The sequence below is a fragment of the Medicago sativa genome, chromosome 4, assembly GCF_051527215.1.
Source record: "Medicago sativa cultivar Bolivia chromosome 4, Bolivia_mono, whole genome shotgun sequence".
Taxonomy (NCBI): Eukaryota; Viridiplantae; Streptophyta; class Magnoliopsida; order Fabales; family Fabaceae; genus Medicago; species Medicago sativa.
The window spans coordinates 52,118,069-52,130,445 of record NC_140752.1 but is presented as its reverse complement, the minus strand read 5'-3'; the positions used below and the strand labels follow the sequence as shown (position 1 = coordinate 52,130,445).

General features: G+C 32.0%; 1 pseudogene; it reads left to right on the top strand.

The window, feature by feature from the left end:
• Positions 1-866: 866 nt before the first annotated feature.
• On the top strand, positions 867-1,640 carry LOC146929731 (uncharacterized; annotated as a pseudogene).
• Positions 1,641-12,377: the final 10,737 nt, after the last annotated feature.

Sequence of the window (12,377 nt, the reverse complement as noted above, 5' to 3'; positions counted from 1 at the left end):
ATGAAAAGACAATACAAACATCACAATTGAAATAAAACTACGGTCCAATTTTTTTAAAATTAACTCATAAAATAATACAAATCGTAGTATTAAGTCAAATAAAAAACATCCAAAATATCCCTAAAAAATTGTACACCGGCATGATGGAGTTAGGTTTATGCTTAAATAGCTAAATAAATTAATTAGTTATACAACAAAAATAAATAAATTAATTAGGTATATGCGGGGTTGCGGGGTTGGGCAGTACAGTACCCTTACTCGTGCCCATAACCATTTAAATTTGTGGGTATTACCCGGACTCGTGCCCAGACCCAAAAAAGCGGAGTTTTACCCTATCCATTGTGGGTATTTTTTGTGGGTACCCATTGGGTCTGGGTCCAATTATAGGTATTTAATTTATGCCTGGTTGTCTCTAGTGCAAGTGAGAGATTTTTAATGTAAGCTCTAGAGGACAATAGTTTTATGTTAAACATATGCTTATATCATGACTTTTTTATTATTATTATTATTATTATTATTATTATTATTATTATTAGGCTAAATTTCTATTTTCGTCCCTTAACTATTTAATTAGTATTGCTTTGGTCCCATAATTAAAATTTATTCTGTTTTGGTATTTTAAGTTTATCTCCGTTACACATATATGTCCTTTCCGTTAGTTTAATTAAAAAAAAATTAGGATTCTTCCCCTCTTCTTCATCTTCATATCATCTCCATCAACCTTCAACAAAAAAATCTCAGAAAATATACACTGCAAAATAATTTTTAGGTAGGATAAAATAATGAAAGAGGATGGTAAAAAATTGGGTAAGTTTTTTTTAATAGTCACAAAGTTACCAAGGAAATTGGAAGAAGAAAAAGCGAATATGGAAGATCCATACGAATCCTTTCGTATATCCACTTTTCAAGAAGAACTTCTCAACCCTTCGTCGGAGACACTCACACCTCACCCTGCAACTGCAACAACCACCACCACCACGATGCCACCACCACAATCATCCCTCCAACATCCTCCACTCCTCCCGTCATCCTCTTCTCCGCTCCAGACACCCAACACGTCGATAACCAAGATGTTTTTCACACTCCGTCAAAGGACCCATCGCTTCCATCTTCTGTCATTGATGTTCCTCACTATGAGTTTAATCAAGCTGTTATTGATGTTGATGATGTTTCTCAAATATTCGTTAACTTCCCTGGGTTTGAAAACTCATGCACTTTTGAGGAAAATCGATTGAGTGAGTTTCTAGAGATTCATCCCGATGAATTTAGCGTTTTGGATAGGGTTTGATCCTTTGAGAGTTCAATCGCAAAATGTTGAGCAGGATTCTGATGAATTCAGAAATTTTGAAAACGAATTTTGTTGTTTTCATGCGGAAAATTTGAAATTAGGGTTTGATTCTTTAGAGAAAAATGTTGAAACCCAACAAGTTCTTCAAAATGATGCTGATGATGTTAACATGGATGATGTCGAGGGAAAAAATTCAAGTCAAGAGGAGGAGATTAGGGAAATTTCTAGAATGCACAAGGGTTCGATGTTGGATTTGATGCCGGACTCAATCTACTCTTCTTTTGAGAAAGCGACTGCAAATGAAAGGGGGTCTGGGAAGGATAAAGAGAAGCAAAAAAAAAATTTGTGTTGAAAGTTCTTGTGAAGACCGCTATTAAAGAAGATGATGGTATTATTGTGTTGATGGAGATGATATGAGATTTTTCTGAAATCTTTTTGTTTATCTGGAGTTTTTCTGGGATTTTTTTGTTGAAGGTTAATGGAGATGATATGAAGTTGAAGAATAGGGGAAGAACCCTAACGTTTTTTCATAAATCTAACGAAAATGACCAAAATGTGTAACGGAGATAAACTTAAAATACCAAAACGGAACAAATCTTAATTATGGGACCAAAGCGTTACGAATTAAATAGTTAAGGGACGAAAATAGCAATTTAGCCTTATTATTAATATTATTGTTATTGTTATTATTATTATACAAGACATTAATTGTTATATTTGTTGTACTAGTAATAAAGTCCTTAGAATAAATAGTTCATGTAATGCAACGTTTAGTAATACTTAATCGTGAGATTACATTAACATAAAGAACATTATTCTTAAATGTATTTGTAGCCAAACTTTAAAATAAATTGGAATAATGATAAAGTGTAGATACTATTATATATGTAGACTTATGACCATGCCAGGACGGATGTATATATTAACTTGTGTAGGCACGTGCCTGCACAAAGTTTTTGAATTTAAATTTTGGTGGTAGTAATATATACTAATAATTGACATTTTAATCAAATGGCCCACACATCTCACACCACATTTTTCTCTTGGCCCACAAATGTACCAAACTTATATTAATTTTTTTTAATGCTTCAAATTTATATATATAATGCCCCCACTTTTCAAAGTTCCTAGATCCGTCACTGTGACCTTGTCTTACGGGTCATGAATATGAGATATTAAGTCTATATATAAGTATAAATATTAGAAGTAATATTTATACTGAATTGACACACGATGAGAATACTACATAGTATATTCTGAAGGTGTCTTAAGATATTCTCATAATGATAATGATGTGTGCAATTGTTAGACCTAAAATCACTATGATCCCTAGATGTGGACTCAAGGGTTTTACTGTTATTCAAAGGTTATTTGTAACTGGATAACTATAAAGTTGGTTAATGGGTAGTTGACGAATCATATTGAGAGACATGAGTATCCTAGATGAAATTTGTGCCTCATTTAGGCATCTTGATGGAATATGACGGTAAAATTGCTTGGCCATGCTGAATTAAGTCAATATGAGATATTGGACTTATTCGTTACTCAACATATTTCTAGATCAAGAAATATAAATATTGAGTCATACAAGGGTGACACAATATATGTTTTATGTTCAATATAAATATTAAATGCAAGTGGATAATTATATACATGAACATTATCATGGAAAATGTTTCTTCAGATTACTTGACATTTTTGTTACTTAGGTAGCAGTGGTGTGTTGCTAGATACCACTCACTGTTTATAATATTAAACAGAAGATTTAATATTATTGTCAATGTTACAAGAACCTATAGGGTCACACAAAAGAACAATTAAATGAAAGATATATAAGTAAGACTTATAACTTGGAGTACAATTAGCATATGAAGTTAATTAGTTAGTAAGGGTTTATGAGTTACTGAGCTTACATGAGTGCAGTAGTGATTGCTTGACTTGCAGAGCACGCAAGTAGTTATATAAATAGAGCTCTTGTGCTATAGAGACCTTAAGACCACAAAATAAAACTTAGTCCTCTCTGAACTTCTAATTGCTTGGCTAGCACCGGGAGAGTTGTTCAGGTGGACGAGTAGAGGCACTGCTACGTTGCTTTGTTGTGATCGAAATATTTTTTGCACTTCAAGAGGTAACAATTTTATCACGATTCATGTAAAATTTATAATGATCCAAGAAAAGGATATCAAAAAATTTATTTTTCGCTTCCTTTATGATCATGATTTCCCTTTAATACACTCTCTGATAACAACCTTAATTTTTACCACATTTAATTCATAAATTAATTATCTATCCATATATTTTTGTAATTGAACATTGGTTTGTTCCGAGGCTTCCATTGTTTTCCATTGTGTTGACGTGACATGCTTTAGAGATGTTTCTTATCTCTAATACAATTACAACAATAAATAAATTAATAAATTTCATGCTTTAGTAGATGTTTTCCCATAATTTACATTGCAATAAATGACATCTCTTTATACTCTAGTCAAATAATTTATTATTATTATTATTATTATATATTAAGATAAGAATATATATATATATATATATATATATATATGTATGTATGTATGTATATGTGTATGTGTGTGTGAACTTTATAGCAGGGGTGTCCAATTGGCAAAATAAAAACTTTCTAATCCCCATATAAATAATATGAATATAATGCACAGTCATACTTATATATATGCTCTAACTTAAATTTAGAAAATATGCCTTTTAAACTTCCAAAAATTGTCATGTACAAAAAGTGACATTAATATTATTATTATTATTATTATTATTATTATGATAATTATTTCCTTCTAGATAAAGAAAAAACGGATGCATTCATCAATTCATTTTATTAAAACCGATTATCAAAAGTATTTGCAAAAACAAAATTGCTCTTCTTCCATCAAATAACACTTACTCCCAACTGAATGGATGAAAGTACCCCTGCATGATTTAGTCACGCTCGGTACTTTCAGCGTGTTGATACAAAAGACACTTTTTGTTCTCTAAGTTGAAGGGTTATGTATCTAGACCCGCATTGAGTTTTATCTATGACGAATTAACACGCTCCAAGACATTCGGCTTTGCTAAAGAAGATTGTTGCTGTGTGCAAAAGACAACGTACAGGTTACCTTGTGCATGTATTATTGCCATGAAGAGAAAGGAAAAATCTCCTATTCAATTGGATGAAGTACACCATCATTGACAAAGGTTAAGTGTACATGGAGAAGAGGTTGATGAACATTTTTCCGTGATGGAGGAATGAAATGTCATTCAAGAACGTCTCAAAAGATCCCCTTACAAGGTGAAACTCCACATCAAAGAGGCGATGTGTTAATTAGGATTTCTGGAAGACACAATGTTGTCTCCACCTCCAAGAAAGGTGGCAACCAAGGGAGCACCTAAAAGGGTGAGGTCTACACCAAAAGCGACATCCACGTGTCGAATCCCCTATATGTGGGAGTGTGTGGATTCTCAAAATCCCGATAGTCAATCCTCACAACCCAATATATCACTTCCAAAGAGGAAAGGTGCATGTCTTGGAACTTACTCCCGCTCACAAGCTTCGATGCCTACTACACAACCTTTTTTTAATATACCATATATTACACAAATGCCAATGATCATGAGACCTTTCATTGAAAATATTGTGAATGTTAAAGGGGATGGTAATTATGGATTCTGGGTCATAACTAGACACATGAGCATGGATGAAAAAAATCATGTATTGGATCGTAGTGCACTTATTCATGAGTTGAAAAATCATAAGAGTGATTATTTACCGATATTTGGTAGCGAGAAACGTTTTAAATATATCTTGCATGATTTACACCCTCCAACAAATAGTAGTGTAATTGCGCTTGAAGATAAGTGGTTGACATTACTATATATATATATATATATATATATATATATATATATATATATATATCACATTATTGCAACTTTCTACAATAGAGTCGTTGTTCAATTGGTTTTTGCCCGAAAGAGGTATATGGGAGCATATTTTCTAATCTGAGGTACTCCACCACTTAACCAACATGAAAAAAATCAAGTTGATTGTTGTTATTGACTAATCATGGCATCAGCAAACTCCAACGTGAATCCTCCCCCAATCAATGAGAACGAGCCAGCACCACAATAAGTTATGATTCCACCCGCTCAAGAGAATGTGAATCGAAATGTGTACGATTTCAAAATTTGGAAGATCCTGTTAACTTTTCTTACAATTATGGTTTTAAAGCTCATCTATGAGCTCGTGGTTCCCAAGAATGGTGGAGCTGGAGCATCCCCATCTCCTTCTCCTAACCACTAGAATGCAGCTTATCAAATGCAACACTTCAAATGCCATTTTACTTCATTGTAAATTTATTTTTTTGGTTTTTAATTTCATGTATCTCATGTTATGTCATCATTAATGAAATGAAAGAAGTTTTGTTGCATTAAAAAAATAAAAAAAACCACTTAACCAACATTCCAACATCTTGTGTCTTGGCTTAATCCCCAACCACTTTCTTCATGTTTTTTTGAAAGAAGGTTGTCCATTACCACCGCCTTGTGAAGAGTGGAAGAATCACAAGATTGGTGAGGCAGAGCAATGTGAGTTTCCTCGTATGGATAGACAAGCTTCCTTCAAAAACCTAATGTCTAAGGAACCAAAACTGCCAAAAAAACCAACAAATGAACTCAATCCAATTTATTGTGACACTTCCACTTTGAAAAAACCAAAACAAGAATTCAAAGTCCTTGAAGAAGACGAAGATGATGCACTATCACTACGTTATGACACTTTTTTGTCGGTGTTCGTCCTATTTTCTGTCGATATTACACACATATTTTTTGTGGTCGGTTATGTAATGTCGATATTTGTGGCCAATATGTAACTAGCATTATATAAAGATATGAAGTGAAATATTTTTTTGATGGTCGGTTGTGTCACGCCAATTATTGCTCGCATTTTTTTGGCCTCTAATTATTCAACTATTAATTTTATTTTTAATTTGGTTTTATTCTCATACTTGCTATTCCATTATATTTTGTGAAGCAAAACATGTCTAAAGATGCACATGTTCCAGTTGAAGCTCATGTGTGATACGCCGTCGTGAAAAATAATATTAAGGTATTTTTAACCCCCGCAAGTTGGACAAGTTGAAGGCACAACTTAACAGATACTTTATCCATATTGGTCAAAATCAAAGAACATCTCATGTAGTAGTACATGTACCATGCGTGGACTTGGGGGAGGATAAGGAAGATGACTTTTGAAAGATCGTGTATTTTCCACAACTTATTGAAGATGATAGCGACGTTGATTACATGTTTAGGTTAATGATTTAAAATAACATTTTACGTCTTTATGTCCGATCCATTGAATTGTAATATTTATTAACGTGTAATGTGTTCGAATTTGTGTTTGTAATGTTGAATTTTAATGATTTGTGTTATGCAAAATTTTACGATGAATTTGTGTAATTTAGATCGTTTATGTGCCATTAAGTGTGATTAAGTGATTATGCATCATTAACGACGAATTTATGTAATTTGGATCTTTTATGTGTCATTAAATGTGATTAATTGATTATGCGTCACTAATGACCAATTTATGTAATTTAGATCGTTTATGTGTGGTTAAGGACAAATTTGTGAAGTTTGGATCAATTATGTGATTATGTTGTTATACTGGTGTAATTCAATTCAATTATGAGTCATTAATGCCTTGATTAATGACATTCAATGTTGCCTGCTTCTATATCAGTATCCACGTGAGTTAACTCACGTTGGCCTGTAACGACGTTCCAATCACAGTTAATTCAATACATACAATTCAACACACAAATAAAACTGATCAGCATTGTATAATGAATTCTACATGGATATTCAACACATCAAATGCACCTCTTCACCTTTTTACATTTGCACTCCTTTTGTTTACTCATCCTTGGGTTACCTGTTTTCAGAGAAATACCAACAAGTAATTGGATAACATCCTATATAATTACATTTCTCACAACAATGTGTAACACTTTGTTACCATACTATTTTTGTGTGTGTTTTAAATGTTTATTCTTTCTTCTTACAGGGCAGTGGACACCACACATAGGTTTTTGAACAACCTCGCCAACACCATAGAGGAAAGTAGTCTAAAAGTGTGCATTGCTAAACTACGGAACAATTTCCATATCTATAAGAAAATTGAATTGCTTAGTATAGATATGGTGTTGATTGAAGAAGAGGTATCAATGTGTGTATTATATTCATGCAAAATCTAATGCTGAATAAAATCTCTTACAATAAAAAATTATTTTCCCCTACAGTTCAATTACATTCATGCTATTGTTCCCAAGAGATTTGCAGATTCATTCTGAAAAAAATCATTGCAAAAGGGACAAATATATGTCATTACAAAATTTGCAGTGTCAAACAACAACAAAAAAGTATGATGTGATTGAACGCAATTCTTCCATGTTATAGTTTCATACTGACACCAAATTCAATAAGGAAGGTCGTGATGATGGCAAGATCTCTCTCCATATTTTTGAATTTGTTAGTTATGACCATTTGGAGGCTCGAATTGGCAAAGTTGTATACACAGGTTAATTTATCATCTTACAATATTAAATATCATGTTATTATGTATCAAGCGTTGTTTTAATCATTTTCTTGACTATCAAATATAATTGGACTCATATTGATGTCAATCTTATTGAGCAATGAAGAACTCAACATTGTATAGTGGATATATTGTTAGTTAGGCTAAAAGATATGAGGTGCAAAGTAATATACTACATAAGTATTATGTGTTTTGAAATGTATTCATGTGTTTATGATTTTTTTAACTAAAAATTAACAGTGGAGACGCATTCAACGTCACATTGTGGGATAGACATGCTACAGTTTTTTATGAGGCTCTAAAATGGTCTTTGCGTGACGCTCATAATCCATATCCAAATGTTGTCGTTGTCACAGGCACTATAGTTAAAATGTATCAAGGTAAAATACCATATTGTGAGCTTTCATTTAAAAAGTTTGATTTAATTTCTAATAAATAAAACCTTGAATTTTAAATGCAACTAAATTTACTTTGTTGAATAGGTGATGTATGTGTTGGCTCATCAAGTGCGACAAAGATTTATATCAATATAGACATTTCGAAAGCTGCTTGGCTCATTCAGCCATCAAGTAAATGAATACAGTGAATGAAAAAAAAGGAAGGCTAGAAAGACAATTGGAAGAATTTTTTACGCACGCCCAACATACGACGAGAGGTATTACTTAAGAATTTTGTTGAATGTCATTCGAGACACAAAAACCTTCAAAAACATTAAAATAGTGCGAGGGGTAACTTAAGCATCCTTCAAAGAAGCATGTTATGCGCATGGGCTACTGAACGATGACAAATAGTTGAATGATGCCTTGAACGAAACATCATTGTGGGCAACAACTACTCAATTAATAGAATTGTTTGTTACTATTCTACTATATGGAGAGTTGACAAATATAACAAAACTATGGGGGAAAAATTGGGACCTACCGTTCGATGATATTATCTACAAAAAAAAAAATTCTTTCAACACTATGGCTTAGAACTTAGTCCCAAACAGATCCAATCCTACTGCTTGATTGAAATCTAAAAGTTTTTGGTGTTGAATGGAATGGAGCTTTCTGATTTTGATGGAATGCTTTTACCTGATGAATCATCCATCGCAACCAAGGATAATCGACTTATTGCAGAAAAGCTTAATTATAATATTGAAGATTTGAAGCAAGAACATAAAAGATCTCATCCATTGTTAAATGACCAACAAATTGATGTATATAATCATGTTGTGAATGTTGTCAGCGCTGATACAGGTAGGTTCTATTTCATATACGGCCATGGATGAACATGAAAGTCTTTTCTATATAAAACCATCATTGCAAAATTAAGGTCGGATAGAAATATAGTACTTGTTGTCACATCTTCAGGTAATCCAACACTTTCTATCCATTTCTCATTATATAAATTAAGTTTAAATGCAATTTTGATTCACATATTTTTGAACTTTTAATCCCCCTTTTTTAAAATCCAACTTTTTGGTCATCCTATTAAAAAGTCAACTTATTTTTTTATCCCCCATTAATTTTGCTTATGTGTCATACTCATTAATGACTTGATGCTTAGTTTGCATTAGTGTGTTGAATTAAAATGATTATCACTAGTATGGACACCCGTGCCAAGCACGGGCTAGAATATCGTCATACTTAATGGAGATAATATTAAGATGAAGAAAATGTTAGTTAAAGTCTAACATTGGATAAAAGAGTTCAGGTTGAACAACAAATAAGTAAAAAAAAAAATCATACTTAAGCCTTTCGGATGAAGATGTATCATTCTCACTTATCTGATTTCTATTTTTTAAAACGTGTGGATCCACATCAGTGTTGGCTCGCTCAAAATGCACAACAGTTGCATTATATCCTATTTCAACATTTTGGTGGAGTAGGAGTGGTATCATTCTCACTTATTTTGGGGGCGTGGTATCATTCTCACTTATTTCGGTGATCGATCACGGGCACATAAAGTCTAACACTTAATGGAGAGATGTTAATGTGTCAAATTCGAGTTAAAGTTTCACATTTTATGTAAGAGTAGATGTTGAGAGAGATGTTAATGTGTCATGTGTGAGTGAAACTTCTAATTTTGATATTGAACAACATATATGTGAGATGGCCAATATACCTAATGTCTTTAGGTTTCGGATGGAGATGTGGTTTTCATCTTACATATGAGGTTTCGCATATTCAAATGTGACAATCCAATCCATTGTAGGATTTATCTGAAATCCAAACACTATAATGATATTTTTTTGTTTTGGGATGTCATTTGCTTAATTTTATTATATTAAATTTAAGTTTTTTGATGTCATTCACCTTAATGCAATGTCTTTGTCTAACTTTAATTATTTTAAATTCTTTCATTTTGGTCTTCGGTGGGTCACAGTATAAACAATTGTAGAAGCATTATGTTGAGTCGACAAAATACATACTTATTAGACAATTTGAGTGAACATGCGGTGTCAATATCACCTGTGTGGTTGCACTTAGTCTAATACAGTGATCCAACCTAATTTAGGCTCCATCTATCATTCTAACATTAAGATGAATTACTTTGTTGGTGTTTGAATGTCATTTATTAATTATTTTATCTAAAAAATTAGTATTTAGATGTCATTCGCTTTCATGCTATTTTTATTCAACCTTTATCATTTCAAACTCATTCGCGCCTGGTCTTTTGAATGATTTGAAAATAGAAGAATCTTTATAACGATTGTGATTTGACAAAATACATGTTTACTAAACTCATTTTAAAATGCTAATTTTTTACCCAAAAACCTTCAACTCCTTCAAGAAACCACTTCCAGCCCACGTTTTTGAACATGTTGTGTCTCTGTTTGACATTAATTGACTATGTCACATAATTACATGCACGGATGGTTGCACACTTGATTAAGATATGTTAATATGTCAAGTGTGATTGTACATTCTACATTGGATGAAAGAGTAAATTTTCAACAACATATAAGTGAGATGCTCCATGTACCTAATGCCTTATGGTTTTGTGTTAAAATGCGGTATCAATCTCACTTGTATGGTTGATATTGGCCTAATATAAATATTCATATCAGTGTAGGTAGGCTTACCAGGAATCTCAATATTATCCCAACATTATGATAAACATTTTTGTTAGTTTTTGGATGTCATTTGCTTGATTTTTTTATCTCAAATTTTATTTATTGGAAGTCATTCGCTTTCAGGTTATATTTTTTATTCCACTTCTATTATTTTAAAATACTTCACTTTTGGTCTTTGGTGAGATTACAAAGAAAAACTGGATACTGTTCTGCTAAGTTGACAAAATACACGCTTGTTAGAGTTTTTAAAATAATGTAATTTTTTTATTTTAATTTTTTGTTAAAAAATTTGTCCAAAAATATACAACTCCTTCAACAAACACGTCCAACAACTACTTTATTCTCTATATTCACTGACAACGCATAAACCCCTTTTTTCTTATTATTTCTTTCATTTCAAATTCCTTTTATGTCTTCTCAATTTTTCTAGTTTATTTTTTCTCTTCTTTTCTCCATTTTCAGGAAAGGAACAAAAATCTTCTTTCATTAAATCACCACCAACCCACTTTTTTTTACTATGTTACACCTTCTCTAGTCTTATTTAGCTGTGGTACCAGATCATATGCAGAGAGTCTCAAACTTAAGGGATAATTATTATTTTTTAAATAAGCTAAATTAGCCCAACCAATTTAGCATTGGGTCCCAAGTCAATACCACCAGACTTATCCAAGTTGGTTAAATGATAGATATTAATATGTCATATCTAAGTTAAAGTTGCACATTAGATTGAAGAGCATAAGGTGATGAACATATAAGTAAGATGACCCCATATACTTAATACCTTGAGAATTTGGTTGTGGTGTCAATCTCACTTTTGTGGTTGCTCTTAGCATAATGTGATTATCCTATCCTGTTTAGGCCCATACATAAGTCCCAACATTATAATGATCTTTTTTTTTGTCATTTTCTTGATTCTTTTATTTTAAAATTTAGTTTTTTTTTTATATCATTTGCTTTAATTCTATTTTTTTAATCCAGCCTTCATTATTTCCATTTCCTTCACTTATGGTCTTTGATGAGATCTGACAATAGCAAAACATAGATGTGTTATGTGAAGTTAACAAAATACATGCTTATTATACATTCTAAGTAAAGATGTGTTATCAACCTTAATTGTGTGGTTGCTCTTATACTAATTTAATGATTAAATCCAGTATAGACTCCTCCTTGGAGTATGAACATTATGATTAACTATTTTGAAAGTATTTGGATGTCATTTTTAAAAAAAAAAATATCTTAAAATTTAGTTTTTTGATTTTATTCGCTTTCATAATATTTTTTAGGCTTAATTGCAGTTTAACCCCCTAACTTTTATAAAATTGCAATTTTGGCCCCCTAATAAAAAAAAAACTACAAAACAGCCCCCTAAGTTTTGCATCTGTAGCAGTTTTTGCCCCCCAAGACAAAAAAAATAAAAAAAATAA